Source organism: Marmota flaviventris, chromosome 1 (assembly GCF_047511675.1).
Source record: "Marmota flaviventris isolate mMarFla1 chromosome 1, mMarFla1.hap1, whole genome shotgun sequence".
Taxonomy (NCBI): Eukaryota; Metazoa; Chordata; class Mammalia; order Rodentia; family Sciuridae; genus Marmota; species Marmota flaviventris.
In genome coordinates this window covers 118,470,331-118,491,606 of record NC_092498.1, presented here as the reverse complement: position 1 = coordinate 118,491,606, position 21,276 = coordinate 118,470,331, and the positions used below count along the sequence as shown (strand labels likewise).

The 21,276-nt window shown below is 41.9% G+C and overlaps 1 protein-coding gene across 2 annotated transcripts in view; it reads right to left on the bottom strand.

The window, feature by feature from the left end:
- The window catches only part of Osbp2 (oxysterol binding protein 2), a 190,238-nt gene that overhangs the window by 83,203 nt on the left and 85,759 nt on the right, over positions 1-21,276 (bottom strand). The window lies entirely within an intron of this gene.

Genomic DNA, 21,276 nt, shown 5'->3' with positions numbered 1-21,276 from the left:
GGCATGCGTGCGGCCCGGGTTCGATCCTCAGCACCACATACAAACAGAGATGTTGTGTCTGCCGAAAACTAAAGATAAATAAATAAATATTTAAAAAAAAATAAAATAAAATGAGGGTCTGGGGTTGTGGTTCAGAGGTAGAGCACTTGCCTAGCATTGGTGAGGCCCTGAGTTCTATCCTCAGCACCACAAAACCAACAACAACAATAAAATAAAATAAAGGCTAAATTCTTATTTTTAAAATATTTATTTAGTTGTAGATGGACACAATATCTTTATTCATTTTTATATGGTGCTGAGGATCGAAACTAGTACTTCACATGTACAGGCAGGTGTTCTACCACTGAGCTACAGCCCCAGCCGGAAAGCTAAATTCTTAAGAAAAGAAAATGATAACCAAAGGAATTAAAAATATGAACCTACTGCAGAATGTTCCCCCTTTTTTGTTGCTTATTAAAGCAACACAAATTAACAGCTCTGATATACCCTTTCAAAGTACATTAAAATGGTCAAAATATATTTACTTATTAATATCTATTGCTGGTGAGATTATAAGGAAGCTGTTGTGCTTACATATTGGTGGCATGGAACATCAGAATGCTCATTCCATAAAGGGACAGTTCATGTTGCTGCTGCCGCAATAATCTGACTCCTGAGAATTTCCCCTCAGGAAGCAATTCAGGAAAAGCAAAAAGCTTTTGTACAAAGACATTCATGGCATCATTATCTAAAATAGCACAAATGGGAAACTCAAGTATTCAACAATTGACAGATGATTCAAAACATTAGAGGATGTCAACTCCATGGAATATTATGCAGCCATTAAAATTACCATTATAAAGATGGAGAAAGTGTTAGCTATAATGTGGGGTGAGAAAGGCAAAGTATGAAGTACCGTGCTTACCAGGATGCCAAAGATGGGAAATATAAGCACATGCAAAGAGGAGGGAAGAGGAAGGAATGTGCAAAAATCAAAAGCAGTTTTGTGAGGCTGTGAAATCACTGGATAATTTCCTATATTCCAAATATTCTTCCTGTGCAATCTCTCCCATAGTGATGAAAAATGTAACAAGCTACATTCAATCAACTGAATTATAATTTGAAACTCTATCCCAAGGGGAAAAAGGAAAAAGAAAAGAGCCTGCAAGGAGTAGGTACCTTGTTCAGAGAACATGAGTTCCGAGACCCTGGAAAGGTAGGCACATGGATTAGCAACCAGAAAGCAGAAGCCAGGGGAGTGGGCCCAAACAGGTTTGACACCAGTCAGGCCACCCTGGGAAGGTCTGGGCCTTGGAATCAAATGAATGAGTCTGAGTTCACATTTGCAGCCTGCTCCCCAGGTAACTTTAAACAAGTATAGGAGCCTCTCAAAGCCTTACTTCCCCCATTCTCACCTAGACAGAATGTGCTCATACATTCTCTCTCTCTCTCTCTCTCTCTCTCTCTCTCTCTCTCTCTCTCTCTCTCGGCTGAGCTGTGTGCCTCCAAATTCCCATGTTGAAGTCCAAACCCCCAGAACTTCACAGTGCAACTTTCAGAGACAATTAAGATAAAATGAAGACATGGAGGTCCTAATTCAGTATGACTGGTGTCCTTATAAGGGAACTATTCTGTCTCTTCACTGTGTCAGTGCCAGAACCTTGGTTGTGATGTTATACTGTCACTTTTAGAAAAACTGGGTAAAGGGTACAGGGAATCCCTATTCTTTTTCACAAATGTGTGCAAATCTGTCAGTGTTAAAATAAAATGTTTAATGAAAAGAAAAGGGAGAGATTAGGCCATACAAATACAGACTGAAGAATGACCATGTGAAGACACAGCAAAGAAGCAGCTATCTGCAAGCTAAGAAGAGAAGAAACCAAACCTGATTTAATCTTGGACTTCTAGTCTCCAGAACTGAGAGAAAAAAAAACTGTTGTTTAAGCTGCCCAGCCTGTGGTATTTTGTTATGGCACCCTGAGGTAAGACACTTTCTTATGCAAAGCCATGAAGATGACATTGCCCACACAGACACTTGACTTGCCTAGGAAAAATGAACCACATCAGGGGCAGGATGCTAGGCATCCCCCAAATCACTGCCCTAGACAAGGCCTGCCATAGCAGAGTTAATCTCAATGTCCATCAAGGAATTAGTTTAATTGTGAAGTTTAGAATAACTATGAAGCCTGGTCAAAGACAGCTTCTCTCTTGATGCTCATGGCAGCTGGAATGAGTTCGGGCAGGATGGACAGTGCTGCTATGTAGCTGGCAAAATGGAAGTTGAGGGTTTTGTTCACAGTGAAAGAGAAATCAAAGACCAGAGAAGGGTCAAGAATGTAATACTTTAAGCCTCCAAGCTCCATACCTCCCCCCTCCCATTAAAAAATAATCTCTGATTGGTAGATCTTACAACATAAACATTTCAAAATTCTACACCACCTCAGCCACCATTAAACAGTTAAAAGGTAAGCAACAAAGAGAAAATATTTGCAAAATATATAAACAACAAAGAAGATATAATCAGAACTAGAATGAGCTTCTACAAATCAGTATAAAGACCCACGAGATGCAAAGAGTTAGGTGATAACAGGTATGAATGTACAAATAGTGAAATGCATACAATCGGTCAAAAAGCAGATCAAAGTATTTTGTATCAGGGGTAATAAGGAAATGCAAAACAGAGCAAGGAAATGCCTCTGTTTACTATCAGAGTTACAGTGAAAAGAATGATAGGGTAATAATATTGGTTGACAATACACACTGTTGGGATATACACATTTATACATTCTTTTTGGCTGATAATTTGATAGTGTCTGTTGATATTTGTCGTGTGTATGACTTTCTTAGCAATTGCACTCCTAGGAATCCTTGCTATAGAAAACCACACACATATAAAAGAAGGTTACTACAGCACTCTTTGTAATAGTAATAAAGTGTAAAAAACCTAATTGTCCATCCAGAGGGAAATCACTAACTAAAATATCCACTATAGAATTCTATGCCATTATTTTTAAAAGGAGATATAGGCCTATTTAAATCATCTGGAGATCTCAAAAGTATATTTTGGTCAGGGAGAAAGCAAGCTCCCTACCAGTATGTACAAAATGATCTCATTTATGTATATATGTATGTGTGGGTGTGCATGTCCTTATAAGGCTTTGTAAAGATCTGGAAAAGCACCATTTTAACAAATTGGTGTGCATGTCTCTTGGAGGAGGGTAAGATGCAGGGAGGTGATGAAAGATGACTAAATTTTATTTTATATATTATAGAATCATTTAGATAGTTTACAATCTTATATTTTCCAACTGAATGTAATTTCTCAATAAATTACAATTGGAAGAATATGCTCGAATCAATTCCTGCTCAAGACACCCTACAAAGGATTCTCTAACAGTGGAAGATCAGGCATAAAAGAGGGTGTTTAATGAGTGAGTTTGGGGGCAGGAAGGCCCAGAAGTCACATCAGAGAAGCCACCACATCAGTGCACACAAACAAACCTGGCAGGCAGCAATCATAGAGAGGCTGGATCATTTGGCGCACCCGTGGCACAATCCCCATGAGGCGGAGGAGCAGAGCCGCCCATGGTGACGGGCCCTGCAAAGAAGGGACACAGCTGCAACCAGGTGTGGGGGGCAAAGAAGGGTTCAAGTACCTTTTATCCAATCATGCTGTAGGTCTTACCCCACCCGCAGCTTCTAGGCTGTTGGGCAGAAGCTCATGGACATAGGCACCAGTGACCTTCAGAGTAATGGCTGTGGCTCAGGCATGAGGCCCAGGAGAGAGACCTATGGGGATGTTTGGGCATCTACTTGTATTTACCTTACCAGGTCTGCTCTGGGGCAGCATAGTCTGGAAAGGTGTTAGGAAAGGTATCAGAAATAGAAAGAGGGTTTTGTAGGCAATTTTGACAGAAGACATAGGAAAAGACAAGAAATGACAGGTGCACTGTAGCTTAGAGTCATCCCTGAATCCAGTGGCACTACATGAATGAAGCCTAGGGCCTTTATTGTAGAAGGCCTGAGTCATATCAACCACCCTCTTTGAAGCCCTCTGCTTCCGGTCCTCCTGCCACACACCCTCTGTTCTCCAAACCTCCTCTTGTCCCCACTACTAGGCAATCCTCACCTCCATTCTCTTCCCATTTCATGCTGGGGCCCAAGTCATGGGGTCTATAGCCGTAGCTCTAGGCCCCATCTTTCTGTCGATGTTTCTCCATCTGTAGGAATAAAGTCTTTCCCTCTTAAGTTTCAGACCTCCATAGCCACCCAGATTCCATTCCCCACCCCGATCTGTTTCCAACAGAGCCCAACATCACTCCTTTGCTCCTTCATGACAATATTTCCCTCTCTGGACAATTCTTTGTCCCCAGATACCAAATGGAAACCTGGGGGGATCTGCTGCTATGGTTTCTCCCTGTCCTTGAGCCCCTACATGGAATGAATCCCCAAACCCTTCAAAATCATTGCAAATGCTCACCCCTTTTTCTAGCTACCCTCTCTTGTTCATTTATGAGATATCAGCTTTTACGTGTACCCCTTCAGATCCATCCTCCAGGTTACCACAGGGACAGTTTACTGAAAATATCATCTGCTCCCTGACATTTCCCTTCCATCACTCCCTCATACCAACAGTAGGCAAGTTCAACTTCAAACTCCTTTACTAACTGTAGTCTACTGGGAGCTAATAGCTGTGCGGGTCTTAGAGCTCCCTACTTCTAGCCTTGACTCCACCTACTGCTCTTTCCCTCCCCTGCCTTTGTTCACCTGGCCTGAGATGACGTGCCTTTCTTTCCTCCGGGTCAGTTCTGCTACTCTCTGGACAGTGGGTGTGGGACACCTTTCCCACCAGAGAGCCTTACTTGTTAGTTGCCTCCCCAGCAAAGTGGCATGGAAGGCTGCCTGGAGGAAGGGCCTTGCTCAGAGTTCTCATCACACTTTTCTACCTTTCTTGGTACACTCACCACACTGACTCATAAAGATCAGGATTGTCTCCCTGCAAAATGCTAAGTACCTTAGGGGCCAGGAAGGGTTAGCACTTACTGAGTTTGTTTCCTAGGGCTGCCCAAACCCGGGAGGCTTGAAACAACAGAAATTCATTCTCTCGCAATTTTAGAAGCAAGAAATCCAAAATAAAGCTGTCAGTAGGGCCATGCTTCCTCCACATGCTCTAGGGGAGGATCCTTCCTTGCATCTGAGTTTCCAGTATCTCTAGGCATCTTTGGCTTACGACAATGTCACTCCAATCTCTGCCTCTGTCTTCCTGTGGTCTTTGCCTCTCTGTGTCTTCACATGCTGTTTTCTTCTCTGTGTGCATCTGGGTCCAAATTTCCTTCTTCTTATAAATAAACCAGTCATATTGCATAGGGACCACCTGCATGACTTCAACTTGATTCTATCAGCAAATATTTTTTTCCCCCAAATAAAGGCATATTCACAAGTACATGGGGTTAAAACTTCAACATATCTTTTGGGGGAGGAAGGACACAATTCAACCCACAGCATTCACTTTGGCATGACTGGTGGCCAGTACCATACCTGACACATAGCAAGGCTCAGGTTTCTGTTAATGGCCAACTGAGCAAAAGTGGTTGGGGTCTAGGCAGGGGGAGGAAAGTTCAGAGGAGGAAGGCGACTTGTATGAGGCAGCTCTGGAAACGCACCTGGTGGAGGTCGGTGAGGAAAGAAACACATCCAGGTAGGATAAGGAGCACTAAATTGGAGAGAAAGAGAACCAGCTTTATGAGAAACCTTGGCTCTGTGCCAAGGCCTGCAGACAGGCCCTGTATGCTGGGCCAAGGCATCTGCCTTCATCCCAGAGGAAGTAGTGGGCCAGGGAATCTTCATCAGGAGAGCAGTTGCAAGAGCAGAATCTATGTCCCTGAAATAGTAATCTATCTGGGGTACACAGGGGCAATTCTCAAAGGGGCCCCATGCAGGAAAATGACCAAGTGCAAGATATTGCAAAAAGTCAGTGGATAATGAACAACTGAATCAGGGCAGTGGCAGTACGACTTAAGGGAAGGAATAGAATCCAGAGAAAATGTGGGAGAAAAATAGATATAGATAAGGCTGGGGTTCAGGGTGGGAGACCTAGAGGAAGGGAGCCAGTAACTGAAATGGCAACCCAGGACAGGGAGCAAGGCAATGCATGGTTTAGCATCATGAAATGCCACTCAATTAAAAAGGCAAGCTCATGGGTACACTCATTAAATAACCATTGAGGCAGACTGTGTGTACAAAGCAGCTATAAGAGATCCACACAGGCTTTGTAAATAATTCAAGTTTATGGGCAATAAGCATGTCTTTTTATATCAATGCCTGGTACCCAAGCTGTTAGCAGCAGGCAGGATTACAGAAAGGTCTCAAGTCATTAGAAGTAGAAATTTGACTGATTAACATTTAAATGATCTCATCACCCCAGGAAATGGAAATCAATGTAAAAATCTGTAAATGGCAACCATGCACTAGCAGAAGCCAGATGGAGCTGCTTCCCAGGAAGGGACTCAGGACAGAGAGAACTGTCCATCCCAATGACATCTCAAGAATCCATAGAGGTCCCTTGACTAAGGAAGCTTTTTCTGTCAGAGCCACAAGCAACATCCAGGCTCCCCACAGGGATTGTGGTGCAGAGACCACTGGGAGGAGCTCCTATCTTGCAAGGAGAAATAAAGACACCCCATCTCCATGGATGAGTTATTTCTTCTCTGGACCTCAGGCTCTTCGTTCATATCAAGAAAGGCTGGCCCAGTAGATTTCCAAGAGCTCTTCCACCTCTCAGTTCTGTTAACTGCTGGGGCTGCTAGGATCACAAGCCCCGTTCCTGGGTGAGGATGGGATGATCTGGCAGGCCAGAAAGAGAGGGTACCAGGCACTAACTCCTCCCCATTGTGATTCTGGCCTGACTGGCCCTAGTGTCTGATTCTTCTTGTCTCCTAGCAATGGGGTGCTGTCACCTTAGTATGAGGATACAGTACTGAATTTTGAGATTGGAGATCAAGGTCATTATGGCCCTTTCTCCATGCCACTGGATTGTGTGTGAAGTTCTCCATCATGCTGGAGAGGCAGGTGCTAGAGTCTGGCCTTGGGCACCTGTTACCAATCCTCTCTGAGTCTTGGTTTCCAATTTTGTATATTAAGGATGATAATGGTTCTCACTTCATGGGGTCATTACAATTGATTGACTGCAGGAGAGGCCAGCCCACTCAAAGCCAGCACTTACCCAGCATCCGTTACTATTAACACAGGGTATGAAGGACATAAACAGGAGGAAAAGGCACACTTTGCTGGAGGAAGACAGTGGGTGGGGAGAAGAGTGTGGGAGAGGGAGAAGAAGAGAGATTGAGATCAATCAATCAATCAAGAAGGACAGTAGCCATGAAGACTTGCCTGGAAGGGGTTTCTCTGAATAGAGACCTGTTATAACCTTAGGCATTGGGGCTTCATTCCTCCTGGCAAAATGATATCTTTGTCTTTTTTGCCCAATTTCCACTGATGGCCAGCCAAGACCCTAGGATGACAGCAACCCAAGGATGGTTCTCACCTTGGGAATACCACTCCAATAGGACCAGACTTTCCCAAGGTAAGCTTTGGAGTTCTTTTATGGTCCTCACATTTTGAGTAAAAACACAAATTTGAGGGGATTTGGCTGAACACACACATGTTCTTCTAATACTAGTGGAGGTAAATTATGGCAAGAGATTAACATTGAGAATCCACATGCCAATCATATGCTAAGAGTTGACATAAAGATAGGTATTACTTTCTCTATTTTAGAAATAAAAATATTTGAGGCACAGAAAGGCTAAGTCATGGCATACAGTGAATAAGAGGTTGAATTGGTATTCAAACCCAGGTGTCTCAATAAGTAAAGCTGAACCTCTTTTCATTCCATGACATTACATAGTAGTTGTCACCATCCTTAACACTACTATTCTATCAGGAATGCAAGATCAATTGTTTTCCCCTCAAATAAAATGTATTATATTGCTAAATATTCATCATGACATCTTCATTTTCTGCCTTGAGAAATTCAGAGAGATTCTGCTCATATTTCTCATGTACTTTTTCTAACTGTACATAAAGGCAGGCTTGCATATGAATCCAACCAATTGCAGGATTCCTGAACAGAGACTTTGAATAGGATCTAGGACTAAGTATTACCCAGGGTCAACCCTCGAGTAATATCTTCTTCAACTATAGAGGAGAACATGAGCCCATTTTAATTATTAAGCAGGTTTTAAGTTGCTCAGACTATGGATATAAATAGGTAGCCTTATTACATTACAGGTGTGCAGCTTGCTAAAAATATACATATATCTCTCAACTTGATCTAGCTATGGAAAACTTTTTTCTATAAATATAATTTTTAAATTATATTTAAAACTCAAATACACTATTTTTCTAAATCAAAACCAATGGCCTACTATTTAGCTGGCCTGCCATTATATTTTTGGACTTCATATTTTTATGAAATAAGTCAGCAAAGATGTCAAAGTATAGTCATGAGTCAGCTATCCTTCCAGACAATCACTCCCTAAAGGGGATCATTAATCTGGCCAAAATACAAGGTTCTTATACAATCAGTAAAAAATACTTTGGGGTGGAAAAAATGCTCAAGAATAATGTAAATTGGGCTGGGGTTGTAGCTCAGTGGCACAGAACTTGCCTAGCATGTGTGAGGCACTGGATTCAATCTTCAGCACCACATAAAAATCAACAAATAAAATAAAGGCATTCTGTCTTCTGTCTATCCACAACTACAAAATTTTTTTAAAAATGTAAATCAAGTATATGTCAGACATGCAGTTATCATACTTACCCTGTTATGACCTTTGCTTTCTGTAGAACATTGATGAGAAACAAATGGTACCTGGGTACCAAGTGGTCTGCTTTAAGAAACTAATGCTAACACACTCCTGGCATGTATTTCCATCAGCACTGCAGCACCACTGCAGCTCACACTGACCCTAAAACCAGCACATCATCTCACATATCTCCACCTTGCTTCCATTTCATCAGCACTGTCAAGCATCCAATCATCCAAGGCGACTGCCCACCAGAGTAATTTCTGATGTACACAGCCTAGGCTAGACAGACAGAACAAAACACACATCCCAGTCCTTCTGCATGAGCCTGTCGAGATCCAAAGCTTCATCTATACCCACTAGGTTAGAACTGGCAAATCAAAAGGATTGGAATTTAACAGAACTAGTCCTCTCTTGGACCTTGGAGGATGGTCCCTCCACTCCCCTCTTTCGACTTTTTCACCTCCCCAACCAAAATTCATTTGTCTAGTCAGCAAAGCCCCCCCAGCAGCCCCCCCCAACTCTAGGAGTTAAGAGGTCTATCTGTCTGACCTTGCCAGGTGATGGAGATGGGAACCGACTGCTGGTAGGATCGAAGACAGAGGTGACCCATCAAGTTTAAACACATCTCCCCCTTCAGTGGATGGCTCAAGGCAGGAAGGGGCAGCTCTAAGAGCCAAAAAAGCCCAAGGCTCCTCTGGCTGGGTAGTTGCCCAGCGTGACCCCAAACTGCTTACTCAGAGGCACAGGCAGGATGGAGAAGGGTTTTCCTGTGGCAGTCACCACTGGAGTTTAAAATCTCCTTTGCGTGCTGGGAAAAAACACACACACACACACACACACACACACACATGGAGTGCCTGCCCAGTATCCACTCCAGAGCACCTCTGCCTTAGTCCAGCTCAATTACAACAGCCAGGTGCACAGAAGTGACCCTTGCCCTTGAAGCCCTATCATAGCATGCCAGGTGCCTAAGGAGACAAGGAGATAGGGAAAAGGCTTTACTTCTTGCTTGCAGCCCCAGTGAAAGCTGAAGCCTGCCCTCCTCTGCTAAAACATGGCTGGCCTCTGTCAGGGTGGAATTCCAGTGGTTGGGCTTACCAGGACTAGACCCCCTGCACAGAGAGGGAAGGCTTTCACCCCTGTGACACCAGCCTGGGCAAACAGTCCTTCCTGATGCTGAGCTGTGGGTTGTACTCAGGGTGAAAAGAACAAGCCTCCTGACTGTCTGACTTCTGGCTAAACCCTTTGTCCCCTGGTTTGTAAGGGCAAAGGGGGCCTGCCCTCTATCCCAAGACTGGGGTTAGTACAGGGGCAGATCTCTGAGCCCTCAGCTACTCAAGATCAGGGCTGGAAAATATTTTACAAAGGGGAAAGAGATTTTGAAAGCTTGAGATCTCATGCCCCATCTGCCCCATCCCTGCTCTGCCTGCCCCAACTCACCCCAGAAAGGGGCTCTCGAGTGTGGATGTGGGTCCGGCCCCGAGGCTGAGGAGGCTCTTGAAGCTGCTGCCGCCGCCGCCGCCTTCCCGCCGCCGCGCTCTCAATCCATTTCGGTGCAGTGCCGGCTGCCACCGCCGCGCCGAGCCGGGGAGAAGGTGGGCGGTCCTCGGATTGGGTGTGTGCAGCCCGGCGGCCGGGGTCCCGACTTCTCGCCGCGGCTGCTGCTTCAGAACCGCGGACAGCGTCCAGCCCGCGTGCTCCCAGCGCAGCCAAACCAAGTAGAGCCACACTCCGCCGGCAGAACCCTCAGCCTGAGCGCGACAGGGGCGCGGCGCGCCGCGTCCAGTCCTCACTCCTCCAGTTTCCTCCTCACCCTCTGAAGGAGGCCGCCTCCACCCCCCCAGGGCCCGGCTCTAAGAGCCAGAGGCCACTGGGTTGGTCCCGAGAGAATCGGATGTGCCTCCACCAGACCCGTCCCAAACAGGGATTAGTGCTCGCCCAATCTGCTGTCTAGACAAAGGCGAGCTCTCCGTGGCAGGACGCGGGGCGCTCAGTGGAAGGCGCAGCTCGGCTTCTTAAAATTCCAGAGCATGAACAGGAACCCGACCCGGCCTTAAGGCGTTATCTTGGCCCAATCGAGGCCAGAGAGGGGCCGGCCCCTGGCCTGGATTGAGCGGGGGCGGGGTCCATGGAAGGCCGGTGGCTCAAGCCCTGTTTTCTCCACTATCATATGCCCTGGGGTTACAAGGAGTTAACCAGTTAGCAAGTCTGTCTTGCGAACTAGAGGTACAGGGGCCATCTCCACCTGGAATCGCTTCCCTCCCATCCACCCACCCCCATCTTTGGTGACTGAGTGTCAATCAACCAACAGATGGGACTGCTGGAGGCTGGTGACATCATGCAGAACCGCTTCTACGTTTTTTCATTTCTGTTCAAATCCCTTCTGCTGCTCCCTGTCTTCAGCTAGGAAAGTCCCTCACTGAGATGGGCGAGTCCTGGTTCTGGGTTGGCCTCTGCCACAGACCAGCAACATGACCGGGTCCACTGTAGCCTTAGTTTCCTCTCTGAGATATTGATGTGGGGCTTCCTCTGGTCAGAAGTCTGAAATAACTCAATCTGTCTAGGGAAATGTCTACTGGATGACCTCCCTTAGGCCTTTCTGGAGTCCAAAATCCATCCCTTTCTGGAGGAATGAGAAGACCCTCCCTTTACTGAACTAAACTGGCAACTCTAGCCTAATTATTTTAAAAGCATGCACAACTTTGTCTCATTAATTCAAGTCCAAAGACATCTTCATTTTTTTACCATTTGCAGAGCCCCACCCCCACACGTTTTTGAAGGAGAAAAACTGAATGGAATGAATTAAAGTTGAGATTCATAAATTCTGTCCAAGCAGGCTTGAAGGACTCTGCTCAAACATTCACAAAAAAGTGGGAAACTGAAAACATTCATGAAGGGCACAGATGGTACAGGAGTGGCCATCTGCCATTCAGGAAACACGATGTGGTTCAAGGGCCCCTTCAACTTTCAAATCAGGGAATAAGAACTACAATCCACATGTGATCCCTGGGGGTGGGGGACCCACTAATTCTACTTGAAAATTTTTTACAAGAGCTTTTTTTTCCTCTTTATCTTTTTAAAAGTAATGTACTGTAATTTATGAATCTCAACTTTAATTCATTCCATTCAGTTTTCTCAGAGACAAGAAACAAGTAAGTGTCCAGGTATACCAGGTTCTGTGGGCTTCCTGAGGCAATGGTCAACAGGCATCAGAAGGGGGACAGGATGCCAAGTGAACATGGGAGTTTCAAGTCTGTCTAACACAAAGTTCAGAGCTTCCACTGACATGCCCACATTTGTACTGAAGACCTCCCAAATATTCAAGATTTGGAACTAACAGAAACAATCCAAGCCACATAGCAAGATATTAAATTTCAGTTCTGTTATTTTCTGGTTCTGCAAAAGCCTAAAAACTGGAAAAAATACCACTGATTCTCATCCATAAAGGCTGGAGAGCCCCAGACTCTCTTCTTCCACCTGCCCCATAGCTTGGACCCTTTCCTTTGACTTCCTTTCTATATACTCTTATCTGGGTGGGCAGACCATGACTACCACTGTTGCTGACAACTAAATAAACTATGCCCAACCTGCCAAGAATGCTCCTTTATCACAAATATTGCTGTTAAATCCAAACCAATCCACTCACCACCCTCCAGATGTACTTTGTTATATCGTGAAAACATGAGCATATCCATATCCATGGTTTGTTCCCTTGGACTTCCTCACAACCACTGCTTTCTTAGCTCACATGTTCCTCCTCACCAAACTGGGGACCTGGGCCCAGTTTCCTCCTCTTTCCATGATCTCCCATGGCACTAGGCCCTTGCCTCCCCTTTTCACCCACCCCAGAAAGTCTACAAGACATCTTGTCTTCTGTTTTTGTGGGAGCATGTCAGCTTCTAGCAAAGGGTGTCTTAGTGCTACTGAAAGATGACCAAGCCCCAAATAGGTCATATCAAGAATGACATAATTTCAATATTGCTTTGGGATTTTATCTAATTTATACTTCCTACTACTACTACTACCCCCTTCTTACCCTGAATCCACACCCTGCCAAATCAACCATAGGGATGGCAGCCTAGGCAGATTTGTGTTGCTGGTTGGCAGGGGAGAAAGAAGCTCTAAGTTTCTAGAAAATCCATAGAACAAGTTCCTTGCCAGTAGGTGCTAAAGTTAAATGGGCACTGAGAAGGTGTTCGGAAGTATCTATATTTACCACCCTTCCAACAGTTATGAACAAACGTCAGAGCAAATGGGAACCCATGAAATAAATGGAGTGGTCTATTTTCACCCTAGTAGTGCCTCAAAAACACAGGTGCTGCCAGTGACTGCCCCCAGGAATGGTGAGGGGGATTGGTGAGCTACATCCGTTTTCTACAGAATGAAAAACACCTTTGTGACTTTCATCAAAGCAGTAACTGATATAACACTATTTCAGAAACAAAGCAAACCACCAACTAGATTTTTGAAAGCATCACATGTGAAGTTAGGCCTGGGATAGTGTCCCAGCTCTGTAACTACCAACCCAGGGAAAGCTCCTTTTTCTCTTTGGGCCTCAGGTTCCATATCTCTAATAAGAAGACACTGGGTTAGCTAATTCCTGCAGTGCCCTGGGGCTCTTAAAAACCTAATAGCTCTTCAGAAATAAACCTGTGAATATATGGTCGAATGATTTTTTTTTCCAGTGCTGGGGATTGAAACCAGTGCCTGTTCATGCTAAGCAAGCACTCTACCACTGAGCTATGCCTCCAGACCTCAAATGATTCGAATGATTCTTCTTCTTCTTTTTTTTTTTTTTTTTTGGTATTGGAGTAACTCAGTAACACTGAGCCATATCCCCAGCCTTTTTTAATATTTTATTTATAGACAGGATCTCACTGAGTTGCTTAGCACCTGACATTGCTGAGGCTGGCTTTGAACTCCGATCCTCCTGCCTCAGCCTCCTGAGCTGCTGCACCCAGCTTCAAATGATTTTTGATTAGTGTGCCAAGACCATTCAATGAGGAAATACCAGTCTTTTCAAGAAATGGAATTGGGGAAAGTAGATAATCCCATACTAAAGAATGAAGTTGGAACTTTAACTATAAACAAAATACACTCAAAATGACTTAAAGATCAAAACATAAGAGTTCAAACTTAAAAATGTTAGAAACAAAATAGGGAAAAACCTTCATGACATTGGAATGATGATAATTTTTTAGATATGACACCAAAGGCATAGAAGACAAAAGAAAAAATGGGCAAAATAGACTTCACAAAAATTGAAAATTTTGTGCTTCAAAGGACACTATCAACAAAATAAGATGGAAATCCATGAATTATAAGGAAATGTTCACCACTATGATGAGAAATTTATATCCAAAATAAAAAACTAATAACAATAGTAACAAACAACCTGATTTAAAAATTGGCAAGGAGCTAGGAGTATAGCTCAGGGGTATAGTACTTATGTAGCATGTGCAAGGCCCTGGCTTCAACCCACAGCAAAACAACAACAACGACAAGGACAACAAACACTTCTCTACTTCTCCAAAGAAGATCTATAAACTCACCAATAAGTATATGGAAAGATGCTTAATTTCACTAATTGTTCAATGAATGCATATAAAACCATGATAAGATGATATCTCACACCTATTAGGATGACTACTATCATCCTAATAATAGTCAACTACAAATGTTGACAAGGATGTGGATAATTTGGTATGAAAAACAATATATTGATTTCTCGACAAACATATAACCCATGAATTCCACTTTGGGCATATATCCAAAAGAATTGAAAGTAGGGTCTTGAAGAAATATTGTACACCAATGCTATGGCAGCATTGTTCACCATAGTTAAAATATGGAAGAAACCCAAGTGTCCATTGCTGGATGATTAGATAAACAAAATATGGTTTATATATATAATGGAATATTAGTCATCCTTAAAAGGAAGGAAATATTGTCACATATTACAACATGGACATTATGCTAAATGAAATAAATCAGTCACAAAATGAGTCATGCCATGATTCCATTTATATGAGGTAGTCAAATTCAGAGAAAGTAAGATGGTGGTTGCTGGGACTGTTGGGAGGGGAGAATGGGAAGTCATTATTTAATGGGTATGGACTTTCATTTATGCAAGATTAAAAGAGTTCTAGGGATGGTAGTGGTGGCTGCACAACAATATTAATATGCCACTGAGTTGTACACTGAAAATAGTTAGAAAGGTAAATTTTTATGTTCCTTACATTCCACCATAATAAAAAATTTAACCCCTATGACTCTTATTTGAAGTATATATATTAACTAAGAGTAGAAGACAATTTAAAATAACATTGAGAGTTGAGTTAAATATCAAAGTTATTTCCCCTCTAAATATGGTAATAATGTTTAAAATCTTATGATACATAAAAGTAAAAACAGGAAAAAAAATAAATTCAATCCTGAATACCATCCTTGTTGCATTGGTTGGCCAATGGGAACTTATCAAGGTGGATATTTCCCAGGAACCAGCATTTCCCTTGGCAGTCACCAGGTACCATATTCACATGAAGTCAAGCCTTGCATAACTATCCTTAAAGCTCCTAGGAATTTTCAAAGATTTAATTCTGCCCCCTGCATGAAGCCCATGGGCAGTTATCCAAATACATACACATATACACACACAACAACAACAACAACAGCATCAGCAATAACATTACAGAAGAGAAATATAAATTTTCAGAAATACAGATGGTTGAAATGCCAAGAGCCAGTGAAAGCTAGTTGGCATATCCAATGTGTCCTAAGCAGCTAGATCAGCAAGGAGCTAATTTCAAAATAACCATGATCAATGAGTTAAAAGATAAAAAGAACAAAAAAGATGAATAGATGAAGCAATTGAACTGTGTTGGAAATATATATGCATAATCAAATAGATATTCTAGGATATAAAAGTATAATATCTGAAATTAAGAATCCATTGAAAATTAAATAGAAGAAGGTATAAAGCTGAAAGCAGCTTTACCGAACTCCAAAATTAGACAATAAAAACTATCTAGAGGGGCTGGGGTTTTAGCTCAGCAGTAGAGTGCTCGCCTAGCATGCATGAGGTACTGGGTTCAATCCTCAACACCACATAAAGAAAGATATTGTGTCTACCTAAAACTAATAAATAAATAAATAAATAAATAAAAACCATCTAGAGAGGGCTGGGGCTGTAGCTCAGTGGCAGAGCGCTTGCTTAGCATGTGTGAGGCATTGGGTTCGATCCTTAGCACCACATAAAAATAAATAAAATAAAGGCATTCTGTCCATCTACTACTATAAAATTAAAAAAAAAACATCTAGAAAGAAGAAAGAATGAGAAAGACAGAAAAGTGTGCAAAAGCTTTTGGTGTCAAAGGGTAAACTCAAATCATTTATACAATTTGAGTTCCACAAGAAGAAGAGTTCAGAAGCAGTTGTGAGAAAAATAATGGCCATGAATCTGCCCCAATCTATCAAAAGACATTAACTCACAGATTCAAGAAACTCAGTGAGCCCCAGAGAAAGGAGAAATATAAACAAAACCTTCCCTAGTACATCATAGTCAAAGTCCTAAAGATCAAAAACAGAGAGAAAATCTTAGAAACAGCTAGAGAAAAAAAGGATACAGGGTAAATGTCCTTTATCTGAAATGCTTGGGACCAGCAGTGTTTCAGATTTTGAAAATGTTTGCATAAATTCTACTGGTTGAGCATCCCTAATCTGAACATCCAAAATTGGAAATGCTCCAAAACCCAAAACACGACAATTAAAAAGTTTAAGAGTTTGGACATTTCAGATTTGGGATGTTCAGGTTAGGAATGCTCAACCTGTAGGTTATCTTTAAAGGAGAAATAATAAGATTGATTATTCTTTTTTCAATACAAAAAAGACAATATCATCTTTAAAGCTTAAAAAAGGAAGATATGCTAATCTTGAATTTTATACCCAGTTAAATAATCCTTCAGAAACTAACATAAGCCAGATGTGGTGGTGCATGCCTATAATCCCAGTGGCTTGGAAGGCTGAGGCAGAAGGATCACAAGGATAAAGCCAGCCTCAGCAACTTAGTGAGGCCCTAAGTAACTTAATGAGATCTGTCTCTAAATAAAATATAAAAAAGGGCTAGAAATGTGGCTCAGTGGTTAAGCGCCTCTGGGTTCAATCAACAATGAAAAACTAAGATGAAATAAGCCCAGTGTGGTGGTGTATACCTGTAGTACCAGCTACTCAGGTCTGAGGCAGGAGGACTGCTTGAGCCTAGGAGTTTGAAATAGCCTAGGCAACATGGTTAGAACTTGTCCTTCTAAAAAAAATTCAAAACAAAAACTAAAAAGCAAAGAATTTACAGCTGGCAGATATAGATCACAAGAAATACTAAAAGGAGTTTTTCAGATGGAAAGAAAATGATCTCAAATGGAATGCACAGAAATGTAGAAAGGGATAAAAGAATATTAGAAACTTTTTTTCAGTGTAGTTAAATACAAATAAATATTGATTGCTTAAAAAGCAATTATAAAACATTGTGGAGCTCATACATATATGAGTAAAATATATAATAATAATAATAAAATAATAACAATAATAATACAAAGAGCAAGGGGATACATGGAATTTAACTGTTGTGAGAGTGTTGAATTGTCTGGAAAGTGGTAAGGGTAATAATTTAAGATAAGCTATAATATATCAAAGATTCATATTATAGTCTATTTCATTAAAAATAAAAGATACAAGCTGGGTCTGAGGGTGGATTCCTATAATCCCAGCAACTTGGGAGGCTAAGACAGGAGGATTCTAAATTCAAGGTCTGACTGAGAAATTTGGTGAGACCCTGTCTTAAAATAAAAAATAAAGACAGCTGGGGATGTAGCTCAGTGGTAAAGCACCCCTGGGTTTAATCCCCAGAACTGCAATAAATAAATAAGACACAAATAAAAATGAAGAAAGGGGGGAATTAAATAATTTTCAAATGCTTGATTGATAATTTTTAAAGTGGGGAAGAAGAATCAAGCATTTGAAGTATATGTCAGAATTCCCTCCTTTTTAAATCTGAATAATATTTAATTGATATACTACATTTTGTTTATCCATTCTTTACCAACCGACACTTTGGTTGCTTTACCTTTGTTGGTTACTCTGAATAATGCTGCTGTGGACCCGGGTACAGTGCAACCTAAATCACTTTTTTAGAAAACTTTAAAAATATTTATTGTTTTTAGTTATAGTTGGACACAATATCTTTATTTATTTATTTTTATGTGGTGCTGAGGATCAAACCCAGAGCCTTGCACATGCTAGGTGAGCGGCTACCGCTGAACCACAACCCCAGCCCCCCTAAATCATTTTTTAAATCAGCTTTTTTTAGCTGAACTACAACTTTGTCTCAATTTTTAGATAATGTGGGGACAGGATGAGGCAGAGAACAGGGATTTAGAATGATCGGGGTTCACAGCTGGGCTCTACCAGTTACTAGCTCAACAACTGCAAGTCACTTGGAAGATTACCCATGATGCATGCAGACATGCCAGATACAGAGTAGATACAAATGGCAATGATTATTGTTACTCTCATTAGCTGAGAGCACTTCTCTACCATTGGGCTGGCTGGAAACTGAAAGAGACTCTGGGCCCCCGGAATGCTGGTGTGGAAGATACCTAACTGATGTGTGTGCTTCCTATATTGTTCATTTTCTCCCCAACACACAAGATGACAAACCAAAACCATAACAGCTGTCAATCAGCTTTTATCTCCATAAAACATGTTGCCAACCAATAATAATTGACTGAAGAGCATTTTACATTTTGCTTGGCAATATTATTTCTATTTATCTGACTCTAAGTGCCATGTGCTGAGGGAAAACCCAGATTATAAATGATTCATGTATAGACACAATGACTAATTAAACCCTAAAGAATCTATTCATTAAAAAATATAAAAGCAAACTTTTTACCCATGGGCTTGCAAGTAGATGTGTGCAGGAAGCTTTGGCAGGAAGGCTTATAACCTTGGTCTGTAAACAATACTGCAGATGGTGGATAAAAAAAAACCACCTGCATTCATAAACTAGTTCTTATTGATGCAAACCAGTGATTGCAACTTCTGCCTATAACTCCTAAATATTGAACATTTTGTTGTTTTGATAAAAGTTTACTTTTTAAAAAAAATCAGCAAAATATAATTTTATGGCTATATTTTGGTGATATTTATCTATATACCCATTCTATATACCCATTGATTTGGGAACAGTACAGTAGGCCAGGTGGGTTCTTAAGCATTTATCACAAAAGTTCCCAAAATATCCTCTGGGCCAGACCCAGGCCTGGAAGATGAGTGTGACCTCCCTATCTTGCTTCTCTGTGCTAGTTAGAGCTCTCTGCTACTCTACTGTTCACTATTTTTTATCCACAAAGTAGAATTAAGGTAGACAATGTATTTCACAAGACTGTGGCATGAATACCATAAAGAGATAGGACTCTTGCCACCTGAAAAAGAACAATGTTTGAAACAGGGATCACATTAGACTTGACTGTGAAAGTCCTTCCAAGGAATTTAAAAAACAAATAGATATGAACCCTCTTTAGTTTCAGGGCAGTCAAGTGATACAAGGAGGTAAGCATAGAGACACCCTTTAACTGATTTTTAAATTGTCAATCCAAGGCTCATCAGTCTTGAAATGACCCTTACACAATTTGCTGTTCTCAGCAAGTTACCAAATCTCAAAACAATTTCTTTTAATTTACAAAGTTTGTTTTCCCCCGTTTTACCCTCTGAACCTTTGATAAAATGCAGGTCAATATATGTCTTTGGAGCTGCTTTTTGCTTCTTGCTGAAAAGCTTCCTGAAAGTTATGGGCCCAGAGCAAACACAACTCACAAATCCAGCCCTTAAAACTGAGGTCTCCTTGAATTCTCAAGACTATCTGGCTTTGTCCTCTTGTCAGTCCCCTCCAAATCCATCATGGAGCATTCATATACCAAGTAGACTGGCAGCCAAAACCTCTGCACAAATGGGTGATGAAGTTTCAAATTGTCATGTGTTTTTTAATCCCTTCATCTCTCTCTCTCTCCTCCCTAAAGAGTGGGTAACAGCAGTGAAAGGTATTTTCATAGGGCCACATAGCCAAAGTCTTTTTCTGAACCTAGACATCCCTAAAGGCCAAAGGTGAAACTGTAAGTGACACAAAGAATAAACCCTATATGCCATCCACATCACCTTCAGCCCCAGGTACTGACACTCAATGGGCCACCCCAATAAAACAATACCTCTGCCAACCCTGTGTCCTCTTTCTCTAGCCTGATCACCTTGTGGCATGTAGATAGAATCCCCCCACATCTTGCTTCCTTCTGATGACAGCCATCAGCACATGTGTAGCAAGGTGCATGGGGAAACCACACATGTTCCCACTGAGATTTGTATTCCTCTTACCCTCAAATAGCATGGCATGAAATAAAATTAAAATGCAATCTAAAATGGGAATAGTTTCCACTGGCAGAGGAGGCAAAGCTGTTAGAGAGAGAGAATCTCAGGACAGGCCCTCATTCTTAGGGAACATTTCACCCTGTCTTGTGCTGTTGGGGATAGAACAGAAGTCTGTCCACCTTCTGGTCATTGGTACTGCCTTCTGGAAAGGCTGCACCCAAACTGTCTCCAGCTAAATCGTTTCCTTCCTCTTGGGATCATCCAGGCAACTAGAAAGCCTAAGCAAAAGCTTGTTCTATGCAGTGAACTGCATAGCTAATATTGGTCTTCCTCTGATTTTCATGTGCTTGGTAAGTCATATTTTCTTGCTGCAAATGTCTGAGCTGAGTGGGTGGGGTCAATGCTAAGGAAAGTTCTCATTCAGTTGTATTAGTAACTAGCTTCTGGAAATGATGGAATATGTGCACAGCTGGAGAGAAGGTTGACTAGACTCTGTTTCTAAAAGAAGGCTGATTTCACAATCCATGTAATCCTGGCTTCTAAATGCACCAGGTTTGTGATCCCATATGCTTGGCCTACTGAAGTCCTCTCCATTGGGACAGGGCTTGACTTCTTTTACAGCCTCTCTCTGCACTTCTAGGATATATTTCCAAGATGACCCAGTGATTATCCACATCCAAGCATTTTTCTTACCTTTTGTTATATCACATATAGATTAGCCAAAGCTAGTAAAAATTAAATGAGTTGCCCTAATGAAGGCCTGAATCAAAAGTCAACACTTACAACTTATTAATTAACACAATCCCTGGCATTGGAGATTCATTGTAACAGAGTTACTGTGCTAATCTAATTTTCCATGAAAGGAGGCATGTAATTGCAAGAGCTCTGTGAGTCTGAGCCACACAGCAAAATCATTTTATCCTCTTCTCTGAATCTGTCAGATTAAATCATACGAAAGGCCTTGGCTGGTTTGTTGGATACCCCCAGAGTATATTCTGGCCCTTTGACTGAAGATCCCAAGTAAAAGGAGAGTCATGCAAGCTGTCCACCACAGCTCCCAGCACTGTAAGGG